Here is a 17,598-nt window from a genome sequence, read left to right as displayed (position 1 = left end):
TTCCCCAGAGAAGGGTGCAACCTTACTCCTCCTCCCCCTGGCTCCTGTTCATCCTCTCTCACACTCCAGAAAGCCCTTACTACCTTATCACAGAGAATGTATCAGGGCAAGAAAGCAACACTCAATCTCTTACCTCTCCACAACCTCACAAACAAGCCTTTCTTACCCTCTTTAACTCTGATATTAGAAGTGATGCCCCTTCTCTTGCTCATGGCCAGTTCTTCCACATATTCACTATACCACATCTTTTCCACACCTGTTTCTCCAGTTAGCCCATTTCTCTCCTCTTCAACAACCTCTTTGACTTTATTAGCTCTTCCACTACAGAACATAGAAACATGCTCAAATTTCTCATTGTAAATATATACATATACCACTTGTTATCTATTCTAGTTTTCACAGACAAGCGTCTACATTCACTTCATCAACGCCTTTGCTAACTACATTACTGATCCTCTGTGCCTTCACCAATACAGATCAATACGCACTCACTGCCCTGACTTCCCCTAAATCCTTAACCTAACAGAACCATCTCAAGTCTGTATCTTATATATCCACGTAGATGAATTTCACATTATATACTTTTAAAAGTTTAAGATAGTAGTTTTAAAAGAGAAGTGCAATACACGTTCTTTAGTATACAACAATACCTGGCACAGAGAAACATATAAAAGGAGATAAGCATCTTCAATCATCATTTCACTCTCCCAGAGATAACTGTTAGAGTGAAATACTAACCTCTGGGAGAAACTGAAAAAAAATGACCTCACTCCCTCCCTCTCCATATCCTTAAATCCCAAAGAGAGGAGGAAGAGGAATTCTCAAGATTACTCAAGGATACACAACTGGGCCTCAGTGCCAACTGGTGGAGCTTTGAAGAGGAAAAGCACAATAGGCCAAAGTTTTGGTGTGGCCTGTTAAATAAAAAATCATTCTGACACTTGTTAAAATGGTAAGAAACACTTTATTAAAGACTACTGTGATAGGTGTCAAGACTACTGCAATACAGGGGAGAGACTGGACTCAACTATGAATACAGTTAAAGACAGCTGGGGATCTACAGGCATGGAGCTATAGAAAATTACTAAATGGAGACATCAAGACTAAGTTGATCCTTGCTAAACTGACTTGGGATTCTCGCTGAAGGCAGACCAGAGTGCTAAAATATCAAGCAAGGGTGGGGGGGATTCTTGCTAAACTAACTTGGCAGGATTCTTTCTAAAACTGAGCTAAGTAAGTGAAGACAATGCCCAGGGATAAAGTTTAGTTGAAAAAAGGGCTCAAAGGGGCATGACTAAAGTTAGGTCAAGGAGAATCTTTATTGTGGTTTCCCTCCCCTCCGCCTTCCTTGGGAAATGCTTCTCCACTGAAATATTCTAAAGTCTAGATCCATGGCAATGAGACAGTCCCTGGATATACATGCACATACAGAACTATAAACATATAACACTACATCCATGTGTGTATGCACAGATCTATTTTATATATATATTATTCTATATATATATGTGTGGTGTGTGGGACAGTCATGTGTGTGTATATATATACATTATATATTAAACATTTTATATATACCTGTTGTATATAGTTCTATATGTAATAAGTATTATTTATTGTGTGTATATATAATCTATAGTATATGTATTATAACCTATTGTAATGTACACATACTTCTCCCACATACTACACACATACCTGAGGTGCACTGTAACATGACATTCTTTCTCTTCTGTTTCTCCTCCTTACTACTCTCCTACTGCCCCATTCCTCCCCACCCAGCCAGTGCATTATCAGTACATCACAGGGGTGATTATATATCTCATTTGCTTAAGACAATTTCATTACTTCTCCTTCATAGCCTTCAGAGTGAAATCTCAGTTCTCTGATCTGACTTTGGGGATTCTCAACATCTTGGACCCCATCCATGTCTCCAATTTTGTCTCTCCTCCCCTACATAAAACATATGTTTCAGTTATGACCAACTGTACACATACCTTTCCTTGAATACATCAAGATCCATCTGCCTCTTTCAGTTTCCTCTGACTGAAACCCTTCATAGCTCCTCTACCTTCATACTTCTTCAACTCATCCAGTATCAAGCATTATCTCCTCTTTCCAAGGCATTTTCAGATGCCCATTCTGTGCTGCCACAGATTGTCAATCCCACTTGCCTATGCCCACCAGAGTACTGATCATACTCTTTAGTCACTGCTTGTTTATTCATATTACCACTATAATGAAACTTCATCAAGGACAGGAAACTAGTCAGATTTACCTTCACATCTCCTATACCAAACATAACACCATATATATCGTTGTAAGGGAATTTTTGCTGAATGAATGAAAGACTACATAAATAAAGTCATTCAAATGTATTCAAAATAGAGAGGAAAAGAGCACAACAAAAGGTCAGGTAGCAATGACAAAAAAAAAATCTCCTGAGCATTCACATCTTGTTTTCTTTTTTCTTTTTTTCACATCTTGTTTTCTAAGTACCAATCCTTACTGAAAGAATACACGATTCCTTGCAAAATGACTGATTCCAGCACTGGGGCAGACAGTGTACATGATGAACCTAAAATGTATCAGAGAGCAGTGAAGTCAAGATCTAATGAAATCTTGTCAAATGATACAGGAAACAATTGAAAACTACTTCTGATTTCTAAAATGGCACAATTTGAGCATCAAAAAAAAAAATCACAATACTACAAATAATAGATGCTAGATAGGGTATGGAGAAAAGGGAACCCTCCTACACGATTGGGTGGGAATGTAAACTGGTACAGGAACTATGTAACAGTATGGAGATTTCTTTAAAAGCTATTAATAAAAATAGACTACCCTAAGATCGAGCAATCCCATTCCTGGTCATAGATCCAAAAGACAAAAACTAATTTGAAAAAATATATGCATCCCAATGTTCATATCAGCACTATTTACAACAGCCAAGACATAGAAGCAACCCAAGTGCCCATCAACAGACTACTTGCTAAAGAGATATGGTATTTATATACAATGGAATAATACTCAGCCATAAAAAATAACAAAGTATTGCCTTTGCAGCAATATGAACTGACCTAGAGAATATTGTGCTTAGTTAAATAAGACAGAGAAAGACAAATACTATCACATATCACTTATGTGTGGAATCTAAAAACTAATGCAAATGAATCTATTTACAAAACAGAAACAGACTTACAGATATAGAAAACAAATGTATAGTTACCAAAGGGGGAGTATGAGTTTAATGGGGATTATTCAAGATGGTGGAGTTGAAGGACGAAGAACTCCAAAACTTCAACTCATTGCTGAACAACCATTGACAGGAGAACGTTGGATCCCACCAAAAAAGATACCCCATGTCCAAGGGCAAAGGAAAAGCCCCAACAAGGCAGTAGGGAGGCAAAATCAGGTTTAAAATCACACCCCACATCCGCCAGAGATGCTCAGAGGGATCAAACAAAACCTGTGTGCACCAGGACCCAGAGACCCCACAGAGACTAAGCCAGACCTGCCTTTGAGTGTTTGAATGTCTCCTGAGGAGGAACGGGTCAGCAGTGGCCTGCCATGGGGCAATAAGCCTCTTATTTTCATTCATCAGAGGGCAGACAGAATGAAAACCACAATCACAGCAAAGTAAACAAACTGATCACATGGACCACAGCCTTGTCGAACTCAATGAAACTATGAGCCATGTCGTGTAGGGCCACCCAAGACAGACGGGTCATGGTGGAGAGTTCTGACAAAATGTGGTCCACTGAAGAAGGCGATGGCAAACTACTTCAGTATTCCTGCCTTGAGAATCCCATGAACAGTATGAAAAGGCAAAGAGATAGGACACTGAAAGATTAACCCCCCAGGTCAGTAGGTGCCCAATATGCTATTGGCGAAGTGTAGAGAAGTTAACTCCAGAAAGAATGAAGACATGGAGCCAAAGCACAAACAAAGGCCAGGTGTAGATTTGATTGATGATGGAAATAAAAGTCCAATGTTATAAGAACAATATTGCATAGGAACCTGGAATGTTAGGTCCATCAATCAAGGTAAATCGGAAGTGGTCAAACAGGAGATGGCAACAGTGAACAGCAACATTTTAGGAATCACTGAACTAAAATGGACTGGAATGGGCGAATTTAATTCAGGAGACCATTGTATCTACTACTGTGGGCAAGAATCCCTTAGAAGAAATGGACTAGCCATCATACTCAACAAAGGAGTCCAAAATGCAGTATTTGGGTACAATGTCAAAAATGACAGATTGATCTCTGTTCGTTTCCAAGGCAAAACATTCAATACCACAGTAATGCAAGTCTATGCCCCAACCACTAATGCCAAATAAACTGAAGTTGAACAGTTCTATGGTAAGCTACAAGACCTTCTAGAACTAACACCAAAAAAAAAGATGTCTTTTTCATCATAGGCGACTGGAATGCAAAACCAGGAAGTCAAGAGATACCTAGAGTAACAGGCAAGTGTGGCCTTGGAGTACAAAATGAAGCAGGGCAAAGACTAACAGACATCCTGGAGTGTGAAGTCAAGTAGGCCTTGGGAAGTATCACTATGAACAAAGCTAGTGGAGGTGATGGAATTCCAATTGAGCTATTTCAAGTCCTAAAGAAAGATCCTGTTAAAGTGCTGCACTCAAAATACCAACAAATTTGGAAAACTCAACAGTGGCCACAGGACTGAAAAAGGTCAATTTTCATTCCAATCCCAAAGAAAGGCAATGCCAAAGAATGTTTAAAACTTCTGCACAACTACACTCATCTTACATGATAGCAAAGTAAAGTTCAAAATTCTCCAAGCTAGGCTTCAACAGTATGTGAACTGCGAAATTCCAGATGTTCAAGCTGGATTTAGAAAAGGCAGGGGAACCAGAGATCAAATTGCCAACATCTGTTGGAGCATCGAAAAAGCAAGAGAGTTCCGGAAAAACATCTACTTCTGCTTTATTGACTACGCCAAAGCCTTTGACTGGGTAGATCATAACAAACTGTGGAAAATTCCCAAAGAGATGGGAATATCAGACCACCTGACCTGCCTCCTGACAGATCTGTATGCAGGTCAAGAAGCAACAGTTAGAACTGGACATGGAACAACAGACTGGTTCCAAACTGGGAAAGGAAGTAAATCAAGGCTGTATATTTCACTCTGCTTATTTAGTTTATATGCAGAGTACATCATGCAATATACCGGGCTGGATGATGCACAAGCTGGAATCAAGATTGCCGGGAGAAATATCAATTACCTCAGATATGCAGATGACACCGCCCTTATGACAGAAAGCAAAGAACTGAGGACCCTCTTGATGAAAGTGAAAGAGGAGAGTGAAAAACTTGGCTTAAAACTCAACATTCAGAAAACTAAGATCATGGCATCCGGTCCCATCACTTCATGGCAAATAGATGGAGAAACAATGGAAACAGTGCCAGACTTTATTTTCTTGGTCTCCAAAATCACTGCAGACCATGACTGCAGCCATGAAATTAAAAGACACTTGCTCCTTGGAAGAAAAGCTATGACCAACCTAGACAGCGTATTAAAAAGCAGTCATTTCCTTGCCGAGAAAGGTCCGTTTAGTCAAAACTATGGTTTTTCCAGTAGTCACGTATGGATGTGAGAGTTGGACCATAAAGAAGGCTGAGTGCCAAAATTTGATGCTTTTGAACTGTGGTGTTGGAGAAGACTCTTGAGAGTCCCTTGGACTGCAAGGAGATCAAACCAGTCAATCCTAAAGGAAATCAGTCCAGAATATTCACTGGAAGGACTGATGCTGAAGCTGAAGCTCCAATACTTTATTCACCTGATGGGAAGAACTGACTCACTGGAAAAGACCCTGATGCTGGGAAAGACTGAAGGCAGGAGAAGAAGGGGATGACAGAGGATGAGATGTTTGGATGGCATCACCAATTCGATAGACATGAGTTGTAGCAGGCTCCGAGAGTTGGTGATGTACCAGGAAGCCTGGCGTGCTGCAGTCCATGGCATCACAAAGTGTCATACATGAATGAGCGACTGAACCGAACTGAACTGATGGGTTTAATATACACACTACTATACATATAAAATAGATAAGCAACAAGGATTTACTGTATAGCATAGGATACTATATTCAATATCTTATAATAACTTCTAATGGAAAATAATCAGAATATATATATGTCTGTAACTGAATCACTTTGCTGTAGACCTGAAACTAAGAAAGCATTGTAAACCAACTATACCTCAGTGAAAAATTTTAATCACCATGGATACACATTAAATACATAAAAATCCATGAATTCTTAATGATATTAAACAATAAAGGTCTCTAGGAAATCAATTCTGAAAACTGATATATGGGGGAAAAAAGCATTTACCCTTTCTGTTTTAAATACAGTTAATTTATAATGTCATGTTAGTTTCAAGTGTATGGTAAAGTGACTCAGTTATACACACATATGTGTATGTATATATAGTTTTTCACATTCTTTTCTATTATAGGTTATTATGAGATATTAAGCACAGTTCCCGGTACTATAAAATAGGGTCTTGCTGTTTATCTGTTTTATAAATAATAGTGTATATTTTAATCCCAAACTTCTAATTTATCTCTCCCTCCCCTAATCCTACTATCCCATTTGGTAAATGTCAGCTTGTTTTCCATGTCTGAGTCTTTTTCTGTTCATAAATCCTGAGTTTCGAAACATAAATTAGAACAAAAAACGTAGCTGGCAAGGAAAAGGTCTCCTTTATAAAATAATCCCAGCTAATAAATGCAGAATAACTGGTAGAATTCTACCACTACTTTACAGCCACTATTGAAATACTGAATTTAGACAGTTATCTCCAATGGCTGTGAAAATCAACAGGAGAAAGGTTCGGAGGAAACGCTACAATAGAGGGATCAACCCCAGCATCAGTTAAAAAGAGAAAACCACCCATGAGGTAATGCAATAAAAAGTGCATTACACTGCCTGAGATGATTCTTACCTTTAAAAAGTAATTAAACCAAAGCTAATCAAGCCTCTAGCTCTAAATTCCAGTGAAGAGGAAATATAGGAAGGAGAATACAATAAAAACCATGTCAAAGAAGCAATCATCTAAATCCATTTGTCAATCAGACAAATGACTTAGTTTCTCCAATAAATCAACAGTCTTTAAAATTGGCAGGGAATGGGGGTGGGGGCTTTAGAGGATTTACAGGAAAAGAGGCTCAAGAGAAAAACAGCCAGTAGCAATAAATGGTCTTTCTTTGGATATAGATTTAACAAAGCTACTGTAAATAGACATTTTTCCAACACTCATGGAAATCTGAATATGAACTGAATATTAGATGATATAAAGAATTACTGTGTTAATCTTATTAAGTATAATGGCCTGAAGTGAAGTGAAGTTGCTCAGTCGTGTCCAACTCTTTGCAACTCCATGGATTGTAGGCTACTAGGCTCCTCCATCCACGGGATTTTCAAGGCAAGAATGCTGGAGTGGGTTACCATTTCCTTCTCCAGGGGATCTTCTCAACCCAGGGATCGAACCCAGGTCTCATGCATTGTAGGCAGATGCTTTACCGTCTGAGCCACCAGGGAAATGTTCATAATGGCCGAGTGGTTCCTTATTTAACACACCTATGACTTAGGGATCCATTATGAGTTATTTATCTGTGCAATGACACACTGGCTGAGCGCCATTTTCTCAAATGTCCCAGTGAGAAGAGTGGGTGAGGAGAAAAAAAATCAAACGAAATTGATTAAATGGTATTAATTGTTGAAACTTGGGAAAGGATTTATGCATGGTTATGTGTGTGTGTGTGTGTGTGTGTTTACTACTTTCTTCTTTAAAACTATTTGAAAATTTCAGGAATAAAAGGAAAAAAACAGAAGCCAATGTGAAGGAGTTTCATATAGCTACTTCCAAACTGGACAGTTTGAGCAACAGAAGTAATGACCTGAAAAGTACTAGATATATAACAAGTTTAATAAAATATAAAAAATAACAATAAAATCTTAAGAAATATAAAAACACATTAGGTTGGATAACAGTTTTAAATAAAAGACTAGTTTGAAAAAAATCTGAAAATGCAGTAGGTAGGTATATGATATTAGGGAATTACTGTTAAGTTTTCTTAGTAAGATAATGGCAATTAAATTATTTACAAAATGCTCCTAATATTAGGAGATGAACACTGAGATATTTATGGGGAAAGTATCAAATTGATCTATTAAAGTGGTATCTGAATCAAAATGCCAAGAAGGATTTTTGTGAAAACTGACAAGCTGATTCTAAAATGTGTACATGCTAAGTCACTTCTGGTGTGTCCAACTCTTGGTGACCCTAGAGACCACAGCCCTCCAGTCTCCCCTGTCCATGGGATTCTCCAGGCATGAATACTGAAGTGGGTTGCCATGCCCTCCTCCAGTGGATGTTCCTGATGGATCAAACCCACATCTCTTAAGTCTTCTGCACTGGCAGGCGGGTTCTTTACCACTAGTGCCACGTGGGAAGCTCTCTAAAAAATGTATATGGGTGAAAATGAGTATAATACCCATAGCGATCTATAGATTCAGTGCAATCCCTATCAAGCTACCAACGGTATTTCTCACAGAAGTAGAACAAATAATTTCACAATTTGTATGGAAATACAAAAAACCTTGAATAGCCAAAGCAATCTTGAGAAAGAAGAATGGAACTGCCAAAGCAATCTTGAGAAAGAAGAATGGAACTGGAGCAATCAACCCGCCTGAATTCAGACTATACTACAAAGCTACAGTCATCAACACAGTATGGTACTGGCACAAAGACAGAATTACAGATCAATGGAACAAAATAGAAAGCCCAGACACGAATCCACGAACCTATGGGCACCTTATCTTTGACAAAGGAGGCAAAAATACACAATGGAGAAAAGACAATCTCTTTAACAAGTGGTGCTGGGAAAACTGGTCAACCACCTGTAAAAGAATGAAACTAGAACACTTTCTAACACCATCCACAAAAATAAACTCAAAATGGATTAAAGGTCTCAATGTAAGACCAGAAACTATAAAACTCCTAGAGGAAAACATAGGCAAAACATTCTCCGACATAAATCACAGCAGGATCCTCCATGACCCACCTCCTAGAGTAATAGAAATAAAAGCAAAAATAAACAAATGGGACCTAATTAAACTTAAAATCTTTTGCACAATGAAGGAAACTATAAGCAAGGTGAAAAGACAGCCTTCAGAATGGGAGAAAAGAATAGCAAATGAAGCAGTTGACAAACAATCTCAAAAATATTCAAGCAGCTCATGCAGCTCAATACCAGAAAAATAAACGACTCATTCAAAAAATGGGCCAAAGAACTAATCAGATATTTCTCCAAAGAAAACACACAGATGGCTAACAAACACATGAAAAGATGCTCAACTTTACTATATTCATTGATTAGCTCTAGTAATTTTCTGGTGGAGTCTTTAGGGTTTTCTATGTAGAGGATCATGTCATCTGCAAACAGCAAGAGTTTCACTTCTTCTTTTCCTATCTGGATTCCTTTTACTTCTTTTTTTGCTCTGACTGCTGTGGCCAAAACTTCCAAAACTATGTTGAATAGTAGTGGTGAGAGTGGGCACCCTTGTCTTGTTCCTGATTTTAGGGGAAATGCTTTCAATTTTTCGCCATTGACGGTAATGCTTTCTGTGGGTTTGTCATATACAGCTTTTATATGTTGAGGTATGTTCCTTCTATTTCTGCGAACTAAACAGACATTTCTCCAAAGAAGACATACAGATGGCTAACAAACACATGAAACGATGCTCAACATCACTCATTATCAGAGAAATGGAAATCAAAACCACAATGAGGTACCATTACATGCAAGTCAGTATGGCTGCTATCCAAAAGTCTACAAGCAATAAATGCTAGAGAGGGTGTGGAGAAAAGGGAACCCTCTTACACTGCTGGTGGGAATGCAAACTAGTACAGCCACTATGGAGAACAGTTTGGAGATTTCTTTAAAAACTGGAAATAGAACTGCCATATGACCCAGCAATCCCACTGCTGGGCATACACACCGAGGAAACCAGATCTGAAAGAGACACGTGCACCCCAATGTTCATTGCAGCACTGTTTATAATACCCAGGACATGGAAGCAATCTAGATGCCCATCAGCAGACGAATGGATAAGGAAGCTGTGGTACATAAATACTAGGGAATATTACTCAGCCATTAAAAAGAATTCATTTGAACCAGTTCTAATGAGATGGATGAAACTGGAGCCCATTATACAGAGTGAAGTAAGCCAGAAAGATAAAGACCATTATAGTATACTAACACATACATATGGAATTTAGAAAGATGGTAACGATAACCCTATATGCAAAACAGAAAAATAGACACAGATGTACAGAACAGAATTTTGGACTCTGTGGGAGAAGGCGAGGGTGGGATGTTTCGAGAGAACAGCATCGAAACATGTATATTATCAAGGGTGAAACAGATCACCAGCCCAGGTTGGATGCATGAGACAAGTGCTCGGGCCTGGTGCACTGGGAAGACCCAGAGGGATCAGGTAGAGAGGGAAGTGGGAGGGGGGATCGGGATGGGGAACACACGTAAATCCATGGCTGGTTCATGTCAATGTATGACAAAACCCACTTCAATACTGTAAAGTAATTAGCCTCCAACTAATAAAAATAAATGGAAAAAAAAAGATGCTCAATATCACTCATTATCAGGGAAATGCAAATCAAAACCACAATGAGGTACCATCTCATGCCGGTCAGAATGGCTGCTATGAAAAAGTCTACAAACAATAAATGCTGGAGAGGGTGTGGAAAAAAGGGAACCCTCCTACACTGTTGGTGGGCATGCAAACTAGTACAGCCATTATGGAGAACAGTGTGGAGATTCCTTTAAAAACCGGAAATAGAACTGCCATTTGACCTAGCAATCCCACTGCTGGGTATACACAACAAGGAAACTAGAGTTGAAGGAGACACGTATACCCCACTGTTCATGACAGCACTGTTTACTATAGCTAGGACATGGAAGCAACCTAGAAGTCCATCGGCAGACAAATGGATAAGAAAGCTGTTGTGCATATACACAATGGGATATTACTCAGTTATTAAAAAGAATGCATTTGAATCAGTTCTAATGAGGTGGATGAAATAGGTGGAGCCTATTATACAGAATGAAGTAAGTCAGAAAGAAAAACACCAATATAGTATATTAATGCATATATATGGAATTTAGAAAGATGGCAACAATGACCCTATATGTGAGACAGCAAAAGAGACACAGATATAAAGAACAGACTTTTGGACTCGGTGGGAGAAGGTGAGAGTGGGATGATTTTAGAGAATAGCATTGAAACATGTATATTACCATATGTGAAATAGATCACCAGTCCAAGTTCAATGCATGAAACAGGGCACTCAAAGACAGTGCACTGGGACAACCCAGAGGGCTCTGACGGGGAGGGAGGTGGGAGGGGGTTCGGGATGAGGGACACATGTACACCTGTGGCTGACTCATGTCAATGTATGGCAAAAACCACTACAATATTGCAGAGTAATTAGCCTCCAATTAAAATAATACATTAATTAATTATTTAAAATGTATATGGGAACTCAAAAGCCCAAGAATAACCAAAGCATTATTAAAGAAAAAAGAGCAAAATTGTAGGACTTACTGACCATATATAAGATACATTATAAAGTTACATTAATTATGACAGTGGTACTCATACAAGAAAAGAAAAACCAAGATGAAAAGAATCCAGAAACAAACCCACATATATAACTTAATTATCTGATTTATGAAAAAGATGATGACACTAGAGGGAAAGGATGATCTTTCCAATAAATGGTATTGAATTGCTGGATGTCTGTTTCAAAACAACAACAAAAACAATGGGCCTTTATCCATATCTCATACTGGCAACATACAATAAAATCAGTATCAAATGAATTAGAAATATAAATGAGATTAAACAATAACATCACATAGAAAAATATCTCCATGACTTTGAGAAAGGCAAAGATTTCTTAACCAGGACAAACAAACATATAGAGGAAAAATTATGAACACAACAATATTAAAATTGAGATACAAGCATATCTTGTTTTACTGCACTTCACAAATACTGCATTTTTTACAAATAAAAGGTCTGTGGCAACCCTGTGTGATGATGGCTAACATTGGTGCACTGGGAAGACCCAGAGGGATTGGGTAGAGAGGGAGGTGGGAGGGGGGATCGGGATGGGAAATACATGTAAATCCATGGCTGATTCATGTCAATGTATGACAAGACCCACTGCGGTATTGTAAAGTGATTAGCCTCCAATTAATAAACATAAATGAAAAAAAAACAGAAATAAAGTAATTTTTAATTAAGGTATATTCTTTGTTTTTTAGACAGTGCTACTGCACACTTGGAGTTTCCCAGGTGGCCAATGCAGGAGACACAGGTTTGGGTTGGGAAGATCCCCTGGAGGAAGAAACAGCAACCCACTCCAGTAGCCTTGCCTGAAATCTGGCGGGTTACAGTCCATGGGGTCGCAAAGAGTTGGACAAGACTTAACGACTGAGCATGCATGCATTGCACACTTACTTGACTACAGCATAGTGCAAAATTAACTTTTAAATGCACTTGAAACCAAAAAATTTGTATGACTTGTTTCATTGTGATATTCACTTTACTGCAATGGTAGAAGCAAACCTGCAATATCTCCAAAATGTGGCTGTATTCAGTTCATCAAAAGACACCATTAAGAGTTTGAAAGTGCAAGCAATTGAAATTTGCAATAAACAGATCTAACATAGTATTCACATCCTTACTAAAGAAAGATCTTCTACAGAACAAAAGGATAGTCCAGGAGAAAAAGTGATCAAAATACTTGAACAGGCACCTTGAAAAAAAGATATCCAGGCCAACAAACAGGAAAAGATGCACATTTATCAGCAGAGATATGCAAACTAAAACCACAAGATACCATTAATAGCCACTAGAATGGTTACATATTTTTTCCTTAAAAAGACAACACAGTAAGTGTTGGTAATATTCTAGAACACTGGAACTCTTAAAATTTTCTATTAGGAGTTTCTTTAGTACAACTGCTTTGGAAAACTGGTTGGCAACACTTACTAAAGCTAATTTTATCCATAACCTATGAACTCATCAACTCTACTCTTAGGTATATGTTCAACAGAAATCTTGTGTACATATCACCAAAAGACATGTTCTAGAATGTTTATAGTACTATTTGCAGATCAAAGATGTAAACAACCAAAATGCCTATCAGTTGTGGCATATTCACACAATGGAATACAGAGCTATAAGAATGAAGGAATTACTACTACACTGATAACTTGGATCAGTATCAAAAACAAAATCTTAAGCCAAAGTCAAACACACACAAAAACATACTATACTATATTTTTATAAAGTCCCAAAACGGGAAAATTATTATACAGTGATAGAAGCCAAGATGTGGTTAATTTGGGGCTTAGATTGTAACTGGTAGGGAAATATATTCAAGGGATTTCAGATACTGATAATTTCTTTAATGAAGTATGCTGTTGTTTAGTCGTTAAGTCATGTCCCACTCTTTTGCAATCTCCTCTATCCATAGGATTTTCCAGGCAAGAATACTGAAGCGAGGTGCCATTTCCTTCTTCAGGGGATCTTCCAGGACCAAGCATCGAATCTGCGTTTCCTGCACTGGCAGGCAGATTCTTTAACAATGACCACCAGGGAAGCCCAACATGAATTTACAGTTGATTTACAATATTATATTAGTTTCAGGTGTATAGCATGGTGACTCAGTGTTTTTACAGATTATATTCCATTAAAAATTATTATAAGATAATGGCTATAAATCCATGTGCTATACAATATATCCTTATTGCTTATCTATTTTATACATAGTAGTTTGTATCTCTTAATCCCATACTGCTATTTGCCCCTCTCTCTGCTGGTAACCACTAGTTTGTTTTCTATATCACCAAGTCTGTTCCTGTTTTGCTATATATATTCATTTGTATTATTTTTTAGATTCCAAATATAAGTGATACCATAAAGTATTTGTATTTCTCTGTTTCACTAAGCATAATATGCTCTAGGTCCATACAACACTGCTACAAATGGCAGAATTTCATTCTTTTTTATAGCTGATAATTGCGAGGCTTCCCTGCTGGCTCAGTGGTAAAGAATCTGCCTGCCAATGTAGGAGATGCGAGTTGGATCCCTGGGTCAGGAAGATCCCCTTGAGAAGGAAATGGCAACCTACTCCAGTATTCTTGCTGGGAAATTCCACAGACTGAGGAGCCTGGCGAGCTACAGTACAGGGGGTAGCAAAAGAGTTGGACATGACTTAGCGACTAAACAGCAATACTCCATTGTACATATACACCATATCTTTATCCATTCATCTGCTGATGGACACTTGGGTCGTTTCCATATCCTGGCCATTGTAAATAGTGCTGCTAAGAACATTGGAGTGCACACATCTTTTCAAATTAGTGTTTTCACTTTTTCCAGATATATGCCATGAGTGGAATTGCTGGATCATGTGGTAGGTTACACAGTGGTGACAATGCTTTCAGTTGTACCCTTATGAATTCATACCCCAATAAAAATTAAAAAGGAAAAAAAGAAAGTTTGAAAATGGGAAAAAAATCAGGTAAAATGTCATCACACTTTTCAGCTCTTAACATTTATAACTAGGAAGTAAATCAAGTACCTGATATAATCAGACTTGTGAAAGAAAGCTTACAAAATGAAATTTTTATATCCAGACTATGTCTAATAAAATATTGTGCATTTTCTACTTCTCATTAATAAACAGAGACAGAGAGAGAGAAAGAGATGATCAGGCCAGGACTGAGTATCTGACAGACTTGAACTCCATTAACTCCACTACCATTTAGCAAGTTACTAACCACCTGAGTCTGGGTTTTGTCATCAGGAAAATGACAATGATGATACTGACTTTAAACAGCGGTTCTGAACATTAACTAGGGAGCCAACTACATTAAAAAGGTTGTATATAAAAGACAGGCACTAAATTCATTTCAATTTACCACACCAAACATTTATGGACAACATTATGAACACACAGTGAAAAGAGCAGTGAGAGAGGAAAGCAAATACGCTGTAGGATAGCATGCACCACAAATAAACACATTGAGGAAGAGGTGAGGATAGAGGCAGATGTGTCTTCCCAGGGGGGCTGGTAACTGACAATTCACCTAAATGGTAACAAGAAGCTAGCCAGGAGAAAGACAATATGGGGAACTTACATGGACAGATTAGATCATTGGAGTAGGCAGAGTGGTGCATTAATGCTATGCAGGCTAGTGACCACAGGCAGAGGAGAGAAGAGGGAATGTTGGAAGCAAAGTGACCAACAAATGCAAAGCCACTGGCATAAATATATCCCGGCTTCCCACTCATATCTGTATAGTCTGTGCCCTCTTTTTCTTTAGATTTCTGCTCAAATGTCACAATACCAGGGAGGCCTTCCTGCCTTTCCTATCTAACACAGTACAACCCTCTCTATCACAACCTATTATATATTTATTATATATTCACTCATTGTCTCTCAACTATACTTAATCATCCCTTATTTTGGCAAGTCTAACACATTACAGAAGAGGGAATAAGTTGCTTGTTCAAGGAGACTGCTAGTTAAATTCCTCTTTATAACCTGAAATACCCCCTCACCCTCATTATAAATTTAATTATCTCTCTCTTGGAATTGAAATAATAAATTGTGATAATTAATGGTCTTGCAAGACAGATTACACATGATAAATGGTGCAAAAACATAATTTCACATTGCAACAAATGAAAAAGACAAAATTCATATTGCACCAAATAGATAATACATGCATAGCTCCAAAAAAAAATCTTTGTCTGAAAAATGTCAACTTGTTCTTCAATGTTGCTACATTAAACAGATAATACATGCATAACTCCTAAAAAAAAACCTTGTCTGAAAAATCTGTCAACTTGCTCTTCAATGTTGCTACTGAACACCAGGTAAAGATTTACATAATAAATCCAACTCATATGAATTAATAAATTTGTGATTGGATGTCATATCTGTCAACCATTTCTGCCCTGTGAGAAATTCTAAAGGAGATGGGAAAGCTTCCACCCTCTAAAGCTGACACCAAGTTATAAGCAAAACTATGTTTGTCACTCAAAATTTGGAGATTCAGTTGTATACCAAATTTTTTTTATGTCATGGGCTGAAACCAGTGCAATATCTGATATGTGATTTCATTTAGGGTAATAAATAAATACAAGTACATAATCTGCACAAGTTCATACGTCTCTGAGAGCTCCAAAAATCTTCTGCTCCTTTGCTTATTTTTAAAAACAACAAAAACAGCCTTGCCCTTGAAATTGAAGTCACACCTGATTTTATAAAGTATTAATAAATAATTCACTGTCCTCTGCAGAAGCAGGACCAAAGAGAATCAGAAGTCTTCAGGGGAAGTAAAATACTGAGGTCGAAAGGGGAAAAAGGGAAGAATGTAGGCTCAGACTGGGGGAAAGAAAGAAAGAGAAGTCTCTCAGTCGTTTCCGACTCTTTGCAACCCCATGGACTGTATGTAGCCTACCAGGTTCCTCCGTCCATGGCATATTCCAGGTAAGAGTACAGGAGTGGGTTGCCATTTCCTTCTCCAGGGGATCTTCCCGACCCAGGGATCGAACCTAGGTCTCCCGCATTGCAGGTATACACTTTATCGTCTAAGCCACCAGGGAAGCCAGAGTCGGGGAAGAAGGTAACAAAAGTTCTGAAGCTAAGAGGAGGGCGGGGTGGAAGGTGGGAGTAAGAGCTAGGAAAGAAATCGATGGTACAGGGAATGATTCAAATTCAGAAAGACCGGGAAGAGAATTCGAGATAAAGAGGTGAAGTGAAGAATAATCAGGGATAAAAGGACCATGAGAATCAGAAGGAGGAGGGGATATCGGCCAGCCATCTCCCGAGGAGTGAGAGAGTGGAGCTAGAGATCAGAACCACAGCGTTAGAAACATCCTTCAATGCACCCTGGAGATGAATTCTTTCCACCTCGAGGTAAAACAAAGAGGAAAGCGTTCCTGAAGTGTTTGGGGATTCACTTGTGGAAATTATCAGTCCCTTTCCTTTCACTCACCTTGGTGAAGAACGCCGCGACAAGATGAAGGCGTGACCGGAAGTGCCAATTTCTTTTGTTTGGCGGAAGCTTTTGCCCAGGACGCCACACCCTCACCCCCGCCCCCTACTCCCCGCCCCCACCTCCGCCTTCACTCCAGACAACTTCCTGTGCCTCTCTAGCAAGCTTTTGAAATACTGTATCTCAATGGCTCTCTCACCAGATGCGCACCTGGATAGTGACGTAGAATGTCTGGAAGAAGGATCAGTAACTTTTTACAAATCCTACTAGCCCTAGTCATCCCAGGAACTGCAGCATCTCTGCCAAACTCTATGTATCCTATTTGTCACCTCACCTTGCTGATTCAGACTTTCAAGTACTGTTACTTCCTTAACTTTCGGATGTCTACAGTAACATATTTACCATACTGATTAACTGCTTTCTGGAATTAAAAAATAAGTTCATTTTAATTACTGGTATAAAAATTT

At 38.5% G+C, this 17,598-nt stretch overlaps 1 protein-coding gene across 1 annotated transcript in view; it reads right to left on the bottom strand.

Moving 5' to 3' along the window:
• The window catches only part of MAGED1 (MAGE family member D1), a 75,402-nt gene extending 58,221 nt beyond the window's left edge, over positions 1-17,181 (bottom strand). The window contains exon 1 of the mRNA XM_065916043.1: positions 17,132-17,181. The gene's annotated coding sequence lies outside the window, so the exon portion shown is untranslated. The remainder of the gene's footprint in view (positions 1-17,131) is intronic.
• Positions 17,182-17,598: the final 417 nt, after the last annotated feature.

Source organism: Muntiacus reevesi, chromosome X, assembly GCF_963930625.1.
Source record: "Muntiacus reevesi chromosome X, mMunRee1.1, whole genome shotgun sequence".
NCBI classification, from domain to species: domain Eukaryota; kingdom Metazoa; phylum Chordata; class Mammalia; order Artiodactyla; family Cervidae; genus Muntiacus; species Muntiacus reevesi.
This window is presented reverse-complemented; position numbering and strand designations above follow the sequence as displayed.